Here is a 9724-nt window from a genome sequence, read left to right on the forward strand (position 1 = left end):
CCACTGTGACTGTGTCCCTGATACAGGCTACCCAATTTCTTGCTTGTTGTCTACCATTTAGGTGTTTTTGTAGGTCTAGTCATGCAGCAGTTCGATCTTTTATGCTACAACCATGATGTTTTCTTTGCAAAGGGCCTGTTTACATCTGTTTACGGCACACAAGTCCTTCTGCAGATTATTTTTTTTTTTATTTTTACACACTCATTTTTCAGCAGCCAGGCTCTATGTATCTTGATAGGTTATTTGTACAGTTTTATAATGGCAATTAGTTATCCCATGTATAAAACTGATCCTTTGTCCCTGATAGTTAGCTGTCTTTTTGCACCAGTTGCAGGCGTGGTGCCTAATTATACCAAAATAAATATTCCTGTTGTAAATATATGTGTTTGCGTTAGACTGTTCAATATTGGATTTAATATTCAATACTTGCTATTTATATTCGATTTGTATTCGAAAAAGTTGATATTCGCCCATCGCTAGAATTTGTTCCCTTTGAGGGTTATTTGCTAATGCATTGTTGACCTGCTACTGCCTTAAAAAGCGCTTTTGAGTCGCAGCATACGCAGACGTTTGCTTCATTATTTGCTTATGCATCCAGAATTAGAGCAGTAATTATTTTGTTGTGTTTCTGTGGTGCTAATTATTACAGAATTACATGTTTCAGAACATTTTGATCATATATTTAAGGCACTTTATTATTTTTTCCTTTTCCAGTCCACAAAGGTTCTGTTTCAGCTGTCTCTTTCAGTCCAGGTAAGTACAAACAGAAACTTTATTATGTAGCCAGACAGCATTAATGCACTCCACACAACATTGATGCTCTGCAGGAATAAACATTGAACAACAAGCATGCTTTTTGACATGTTTCATTTTATTTTAGCCTGTTCATAGTGCGAAAGAGGTCATGCTTTTCTTTTCTTTTTTTTTAAGATGGTTATAGGGTAGCATCATGCAGTGAAGATAAACTCCTGAAAGTTTTAGATGTCCAGACGGGTACAGTTCTCTTCAGCAAAGATGTTGGTTGGCCAATGAGGTAAGCACATTGCATTTGTGATAAGCACATTGCATTTGTGATGTGTGAGAACATGTGTTTCCAACTATATATAAAATAAAAGAAGCCACACAGGCATAATAGTTGCCACGATTGCGTGGAAGAACCTTCACATCGTCGTCGTCAGTATTGGGTGACCAAACGCTTTAGCTATCTTCAGTTTTGCGACACTACATCTGGGAAGAAACACCGACACAGGGATGTAGAGAGTGCAGCAGAAGAAGCTGGAACATAACTTGAACCAATCTTTAAAAAAAAAGAAAAAGTGGTACATATTGGGCTATTGAGACTAACTACCAGCTTATTGTTTGTAGTAGTTGTCCTAGGTTACTCAGAGTATTTTTTGAAGTTTGGTTACTTGATTAGGTTAGTTCAATTATACAAATTTTAATATTTATCTTCGGGCATAAGTGTGATTGTAAAAGTTGTAGAGCGCGCTCAGTAACCCAGTGAAGTTGTTTCCATTATCTTTTACGAGGTTCTTTTTTCCAAGCTCTGAAGCAGGCCTGTGAAAAAGACATCACTATGAGTTTGCATGCCTGGCTCGCAGAACCCTCAATTATGTTTCCAAATAATGAAGGCCATGCGTTCCCTCGTAAAAATCAGCTTATGGGCCTCGGCATCCAGGCAGCCACATCAGCACGGTCCAAAATCATAAGCAATAGACCGGTGCTGAAAGAGGATCGAAACACACCCGTCAGCCTGATTTATGACAAGTATGCGGGCTTTGTTCCTTGGAAATGCAGTTAAGGGCGCTGCATACCTGACAGACTAGCATGCAGTGATGTCATTTTCTTTATTTTGCAGGCTTTCTTCAGAGCCTGGAAAAAAGAGCCGCGTAAGAGATGTAATGAAACAAGTTCATTGGGCATTTCTGAACTATGCTTTACAACTTTTACAATCACCAATTATGCCCCAAAACAAATATTTAAAAATTTGCATAATTGAACCTATCTAATTAGCTAATTATTGGTACTTAAAAAAAAAGCTAAGGATGACTACGAACAATATGCCAGTGGTCTAATAATCTAAAGATGTGCCACATTTTTTTTAAAGCTTTGGCTCAAGTTCGAGAAACACCTCGTTATAATGAATTGAATTGAATACTGGTGTTTTACGTGCCAAAGCCACAAGTTGATTATGAGGCATGCCGTAGTGGGGGACTCCAGATTAATTTTGACCACCAAGGGATTTTTAACATGCTGCCAACGCACGGGACACACGCATTTTTGCATTTTTCCTTCATTGAAATGCGGCTGCCGCGGCTGGGATTCGATCCTGAAATCTTGTGCTTAGCAGCACAACACCATAGCCACTAAGCCACCGCGGCAAGTTACCCGTTATAATGAAGTGGCATCCCACGTGAAAATGCATTCATTGTCTATTTGCACTTTCTTATAAGCATATATTCGTTACATGCTGATATCTTGGAGAAACATTTTAGATTTACATAGTTATGTCCGATAATTTGTTACATTCGCAATTGTTATATTGAGGTTCGACTGTACCAGTCTAAGGGAATGTAGATGGTGCTATTGGATTGACCGGGGCATTATTGTAGGTCACATCGGTGACGTGACACAAAATGCAGTAGTGACGACTATTGTAGCACAGCAGTAGCTTTGCTGCTCCTCTGGGCTCCATCTCTTGGAGATAGAGATTGGAACATTCAGGAATCATGAGGGTAGTATCCATGTTACGGTGATCATATAGACCCTTTTCACAGAGCAGATTGCGCTAGAGGAACGAGATGGCGCTTTCACCAGCGCACCTACGTTGCCTTAGAGAAAGCGCATTAATACGAAACCATTACGACTTCTGCCTTGCTACTGGGCGATCATAAGCTGTTGGAAATGCAACCAGGGTGATCGCTAATGCACAATGCTCCATTCCTGCTGCAAGATGTGGAATGGTAGAAGGAAGACGTGTGCAGTAGTTGGCTGCTGAAATAGGCACAATGGAATGAATCTGTGTGACCAAGTCCACAGGCCGCTGCTTCATAAGGAATGTCTGTGTTGCCGGCCCTTTTCGATGCATGACTTTCCTCGAGGATAAAAAGATTCACTCATCTGCCAGCGTTGTCTCGCTAACCTCGAAAGAAAGGTCTTAAACCTAGGAACATTGGCAACACTGAGTACCACTCTTTACACAGTGACAAAGGGAGTAGCGCCACGTCCTGGCATAGTTTCTCGCACATTGTCTACATACATCCACCCCAACCTCCCACGAAAACTTACGCCCACTCTATCGCCAACGTATCAATAAGTGAATGGGCGCCACTTGAATAACTGCGCATGGATGACGGTGACTTGACCGACAACATGCAAATGTTCAAGCTGAACAATTCACGACGGCCCACAGAGTAAGCGAGCGACTAGTGATAATACATCTTTGCTACAAGCGGTTGCAAAGCACAGAACATCCATGTTCTAAGAACAAATCTACAGCAACCGAGCACACCCACAAGCGATTAGGCAGAAAAGAAACAATTAGATAGTTAATGCACCGAGGAACGTTACCGAGTCAGAAATGTGACAAGCCGTGCTTCGAAGTGTTAATCAAATAAACAATGAAAAGCAACACTCTCAGCCTTATTTAATTCATAGGCGGAAAGTTTGGACAGCTTGGGATACATTTTTAGCCCCGCTTTTAGTACAAGCACCGTATATGCTGCTCACGCCGTTTTGACAAGAAGTCATGAGCTCCGAAAGCGCATACATCTTCTCTGAAACTGTGACCAAAGTTTTGTGTCGTCCACCCAGTCACTGTCTATGATATCCGCCAAAACAGAGGTTTGCCGAGCCGCGCCGGCGTGTCATGCACATTCATTGTAAACACGGAGGCAGCTGAGGCAAGCAATGTACGCGTCACCATATGATCAAACATGGATGCACCCACGGGATCGCCTTGAAAAGGGTCTATAGGGACTTTTGTGAAGCCTGCAACGGTATTATGTGTTCATTTTGATGGTGTCGATTTCATTTGGGTTAGCTGTGGTTTCTGTCCACAAACATCTGAATGTTTTCTGCGGGATTCAAAGTAAATTAAGCCACAGAATAGCATTAAAATTTTGCCTCTAAAGCACCCTGCTGATCTCAGATTCATTAGTTATTTGCAATGCTGGTGCAAATAAGGTTACATGGTGAAGAAGGTACAGCAGCGTAATTGCCAAAGGAGCGGCAAAGGTCATGTCCCTGCTGCTACAGCCAAGCAGCAGCAGTGGAAAGCAAACAAGGCACATTTGTGCACTGGTCATGTCTACACATAAACTTTGATCAATTCGAGACACCATATAAATGTTCCACCGAGCCTCGTGTACTGTGTGTGCAGCCAATTTGAAGTCTGAGGTTGTTTTTTTTTAGCATTTGATTTTATTTTCCATAGATTTTGACCTTTGTCATTGGCTCAAACATGACTGGCAACTTGCATGCCACTGTTGTTGCTGAGATCAGTCACTGGTGCAGCGCACGAGAAAAAAAGAATGGAAAATGAAATGGAACATTACAAAATACCGACCTTTTTCAAATGTCTGCAAGGTATTAATAACCACAGCAGCCACAACTGTGTATGATACATCCAAATATTATGCTTCTGAAACCATTCAAACTTTAGACCTACCCTCAGTTCATAGACTGACGACTTCTCGTGCATTTTTTTGCTGACATATAATGGATCATTACAAGATGCCTGTCCTGGGATGGTGCCACCGTGTTTACTGGCTGTGATTCAGGAAGCATCCATGTCTGGGACCTGCTGAGTGCAAAGCTTGCTGCAACTGTGTCGGCACATTCTGGTGAGGCTTCTATTGCCCTAGTCATCAGAGCTGTTAGGTCTGGGAACTGTGTTCATTAGATCTGTGACACATTTATTACTTAAAGTCTTGTGTGAGTGTGCAATGCTTACAAGACGAGTGATACCACTACCCATTCATTGTAGCACAACTGATCATAATGCTGTGTAGATTTTTCAGAAAATTTTAGTGCAAGCCAAAACGATTGAAATGAAGGCTAGGGAAGTTTTGCATGACTCAGTTAATTGACATAGAACAGCTGAGGTGAGTTGAACAATGATGTTGCCTCTGCTAGTGCTGCCACCTAGCTTGCTGAAAGTTATTTCTTTGTTTTCACGTCAGCATCAACAAAAAAAAAAAGTTGTGGCAGAAACTATTGAAGATTATTCATTCAGCGATAGCTTTGTGTAATTTATTGCTGCATATCCCCACACCATCTTCCAATCATAAAACCTTAAAGGGGCCCTGAACCACCCCTCGTGCTCGGTGAAATAACATAGTCCGCGGGTAGCATCATCATCAGCCTATATTTATGTCCACTGCAGGACGAAGGCCTCTCCCTGTGATCTCCAATTACCCCTGTCTTGCGCTAGCTTATTCCAGCTTGCACCTGCAAATTTCCTAACTTCATCACCCCACCTAGTTTTCTGCCGTCCTCGACTGCGCTTCCCTTCTCTTGGTATCCATTCTGTAGCTCTAATGGTCCACCGGTTATCCATCCTACATGGCCTGCCCAGCTCCATTTTTGCCGTTTAATGTCAGCTAGAATATCAGTTATCCCCAATTGTTCTCTCATACACACAGCTCTCTTCCCGTCTCTTAACGTTAGGCCTAACATTTTCGTTCCATCGCTCTTTGTGCGGTCCTTAACTTGTTCTCGAGCTTCTTTGTTAACCTCCTAGTTTCTGCCGCATATGTTAGTACCGATAGAATGCAATGATTGTACACCTTTCTTTTCAACGACAGTGGTAAGCTCCCAGTCAGGATTTGGCAATGCCTGCCGTATGCACTCCAACCAAATTTTATTCTTCTGTAAATTTCTTTCTCATGATCAGGGTCCCCTGTGAGTAATTGACCTAGATAAACGTGCTCCTTTACAGACTCTAGAGGCTGACTGGCCATCCTGAATTCTTGTTCTCTTGCCAGGCTTTTTACCATTATTTTTGTCTTCTGCATGTTAATCTTCAACCCCACTTTTACACTTTCTTGGTTAAGGTCCCCAGTCATTAGCTGTAATTCGTCCCCATTGTTGCTGAATAGGACAATGTTATCTGCAAACCGAAGGTTGTCGAGATATTCGCCGTTGATCCTCACTCCTAAGCCTTCCCAGTCTAAGAGCTTGAATACTTCTTCTAAGCATGCAGTGAATAGCATTGGAGAGATTGTGTCTCCTTGCCCGACCCCTTTCTTGATAGGTATCTTTCTACTTTTCTTGTGGAGAACCAAGGTTGCTGTGCAATCCTTGTAGATATTTGCTAAGATATTCACGTATGCTTCCTGTACTCCTTGATTATGCAATGCCTCTACTGAATCAAATGCTTTTTCATAGTCTATGAAAGCCATATAGAGAGGTTGATTGTACTCTGCAGATTTCTGTATTACCCGATTGATGACATGGATATGATCCATCGTAGAATATCCCTTCCTGAAGCCAGCCTGTTCTCTTGGTTGGCTGAAGTCAAGTGTTGCCCTGATTCTATTTGAAATTACCTTGGTGAATATTTTATACAATACTGAAAGCAAGCTAATGGGTCTATAATTCATTTCTTTAACATCTCCCTTCTTATGGATGAATATAATGTTGGCATTCTTCCAGCTTTCTGGTACACTTGAAGTCGTGGGGCATTGCGTATAAAGGGTCGCAAGCTTTTCAAGCATGATATCTCATCTCCTCTATCTTTGATTAAATTGACTGTTATTGCATCTTCTCCGGCAGCTTTTCCCCTGGTCATGTCTTTCAAGCCCCTTCTAACTTCATCGCTAGTTATAGGAGTCTCTGTATCCTGTTCATCACTACTTCGAATGAAAGTAGCATGGCTGCTCTGGGTACTGTATGGGTCAGTATAGAATTCTTCCGCTGCTTTTATGTCATCGAAATTGCTGATGGTATTACCCTGCTTATCCTTCAGTGCATACATGTTGCCTTGTCCTATGCCAAGTTTTGTTCTCATTGATTTCATGCTTCGTCTATCTTTTCCACGTTATAATTGCGTATATCCCTTACTTACTTCTTGTTGATCAGTTTCGACAGTTCAGTGAATTCTATCTGATCTGTCGAGTTTGACACTTTCATGTTTTGCCGTTAGGTCCTTTGTTACTTGGGAGAGCTTACCTACTGGTTGCCTTGGTGCCTTGCCTCCCACTTCAATTGCTGCTTCCGAGATCTGCCTAGTTACGGTTTCATTCATTACCTCTATGTTGTCTTTACCTTCCTGTTCTAATGCTGCATATTTGTTTGCGAGCACCAGCCTGAATTGGTCTGCTCTTACCCTTACTGCGTATAGGTTGGTCTGTTTTTTCTTGACCAATTTTATTCTCTTCAAATTGAGAAAAATCCTAGACCTCACTAACCTGTGGCCACTGCACTTCAGTCCGCGGGTAGCATACGCTGCTGTGAACATCTCGGCTAAGTTTTGCTGTCATCCGTGGTGCGTGGAGCTCGCAAGCGGAATGCGAAGTCACCTTTCTCTTAAACGCTCTCATTTCAATTCGTTTCAAAAGAAGAAATGATCCTCACTCTCTTCTGTGCGCTTTATTACGTAATAAAGCACATTCCAATACGCAGCTGCTATTGGTTGCTGCAGTCGGCTACACCGCGGTGGGGTGCCACTATGAGTCCACTGGCTAAGTGCATTGCGGCACGCTGAGGACAGCCGCGTTTGGCTTATGTTTAGCGCGTCGTAGGCACCAAAATCGGAAGTCGTGGTGTCGATGTTAACATCCACAATAAAATTTAAACTGCACGCCACGGTGACAATATATTTAAGGCTACGTACCCTTTGTGTCACCTTGGCACATTCATTCTGGGGCATTGGCCATGAATGGGCACATACCAATGTCACATTCGCAGTGCTGAAGTGATCTGTTCGGGCACATACGCAGTGGCCCAAGCTAGTAGATAACTTGGGTCACTGGGTATGTGCCACTGTTTATTGTGCGAAATCATCCAACCTTCCACAGTGGCCAAAGTAGCTATCACTTTAAAATGAAGTCGATGAATGTTGATGTTTACACACATTCCCATGCCTTTGCTGGGATGATGCAGTATGACGACGCGTTGCACACCACTGCCAGCTTTTAGAATTTAAAAGCATGGATTCCATTGGTCATTAGTTTGCCCTCTCTAGGATCACGCATTCTTCCTTGTAAAGTGTAATAATGTTGCCTCTATTTTTAAAAGGGCCCTGCAGAACCAAGTGTGGAATGCATCCAGTTTTATCTCCAAAATGCCATTCTCAACAAAATGTTTTTTGAATGCAACTTGTATGAATCGAGTTACTGACAATGAAATTTTTAGAAATGCTCAATAAGTGTTGAGGGGCCCTTTAAAATTCCACTTCATTGGTATCTTAATAAATTGCACAGTGTGCTGCAAAGTTTCAGAGACATTGTAAAATGATAAAAGCTTGAAAAGGTATTGAATATGCAGAGGGTGAGACTCAGTATAGACAGCAATGTGTGCTATATATTTTTGAATTTTTTTTTACACTTTCCAAAGACAACCGTGAAGGCATGGAGGTAGGATTCTGGGATTTAAGCCGACGTATCAATTCGAAAATGGGTACTAGTTAGTATTTATGCGACTACTGGCAGGCCTGACTGCACAGATTGAAAATGCTGGTATTGAATGTAGTGGCCATGGGTGCATTTTCCTCAGTAATTGTTGAGTGCATCCTATGGGTGCTTCTCTGTTTAACAGCTATAATTTTTGTGAATAGCCAGATCATTTTTTTTAATGCAGTTATTTGAGTGCAGGGAAGTACTCTTGGATATATATGTTGACCCTAATTTTTTTCTGAAAACGTCTATTCATTCTGTAGCTTGTCCCATGATACTTTGATGCAAATGGCCTGATGCTCTGCTATAGCATGGTCGATTTGCGACGAGTTTTTCATCAAGAGAACATCAAAATCTTCAGCTGTATCCCGCCTAATACATCTGGATTCTGCGAGAGTTTTAAACCCTGTAGCTTGCATGAGCACTTGGCAAATATACACTGAATTCCTTTGTTAGTCACTTACTGTGGGTCATGAACACTCCTAACATCCGCAGCTACAAGCAATTCTGACAGCCTTTTAGAGATGGTATAGTGCATTCTGAACAGTATTTCTCAAATACTTGTTTAGCCATAAGGCATTGCTTGGTCAATAGTTTCTTGAAGTGCTATTTTCAAAGTTGACTACTGATGGATAGCAAAAAAAACAGAAGTAACTTAAGTATGAGTAAAATTGCAAAAATCTTTGCTGCTTAGCCTGAACATATAATTTATGCATCCAAGTGTACTTTATTTAATAGTTGAAATGCCCAGATACAGACAATTCATGTACTTCTGTTTACAGGACCTGTGACCTGCATCCATGTGTCCGACGATGGAAGCCTTATTGCAACAGGTGGAAGTGATGGAAAAGTGGTGGTATGGCAGTCTGGAGAACCCTGATGGCTATAACTGCAGATACTGCTGTCCTTATGTTTTGGATGCAAAGAACAGCCTCTACAGCACTACGACTGCGTGCCATGTGTATTTTTTCTGGGAATTAAGGCACACAGGAAAGTTTGCATCTACTATTTCTTGCTGTACAGTATTTGACATTTTGAGAATATATATACACTTTTTTTTTACCAGTGTTGCCTGTTGCCCATGCAGAATATATTTTTACAAATTT

General features: G+C 41.6%; 1 long non-coding RNA gene across 1 annotated transcript; it reads left to right on the forward strand.

The window, feature by feature from the left end:
- The first annotated feature begins 674 nt into the window (after positions 1-674).
- On the forward strand, positions 675-9679 carry LOC119436014 (uncharacterized). Its single transcript, XR_005188955.2, has 4 exons — positions 675-753; positions 931-1033; positions 4735-4844; positions 9401-9679. It is a non-coding gene; the product is annotated as an uncharacterized LOC119436014 (long non-coding RNA).
- The last annotated feature ends 45 nt before the right edge of the window (positions 9680-9724 follow it).

Source organism: Dermacentor silvarum, chromosome 1, assembly GCF_013339745.2.
Source record: "Dermacentor silvarum isolate Dsil-2018 chromosome 1, BIME_Dsil_1.4, whole genome shotgun sequence".
Lineage (NCBI taxonomy): Eukaryota > Metazoa > Arthropoda > Arachnida > Ixodida > Ixodidae > Dermacentor > Dermacentor silvarum.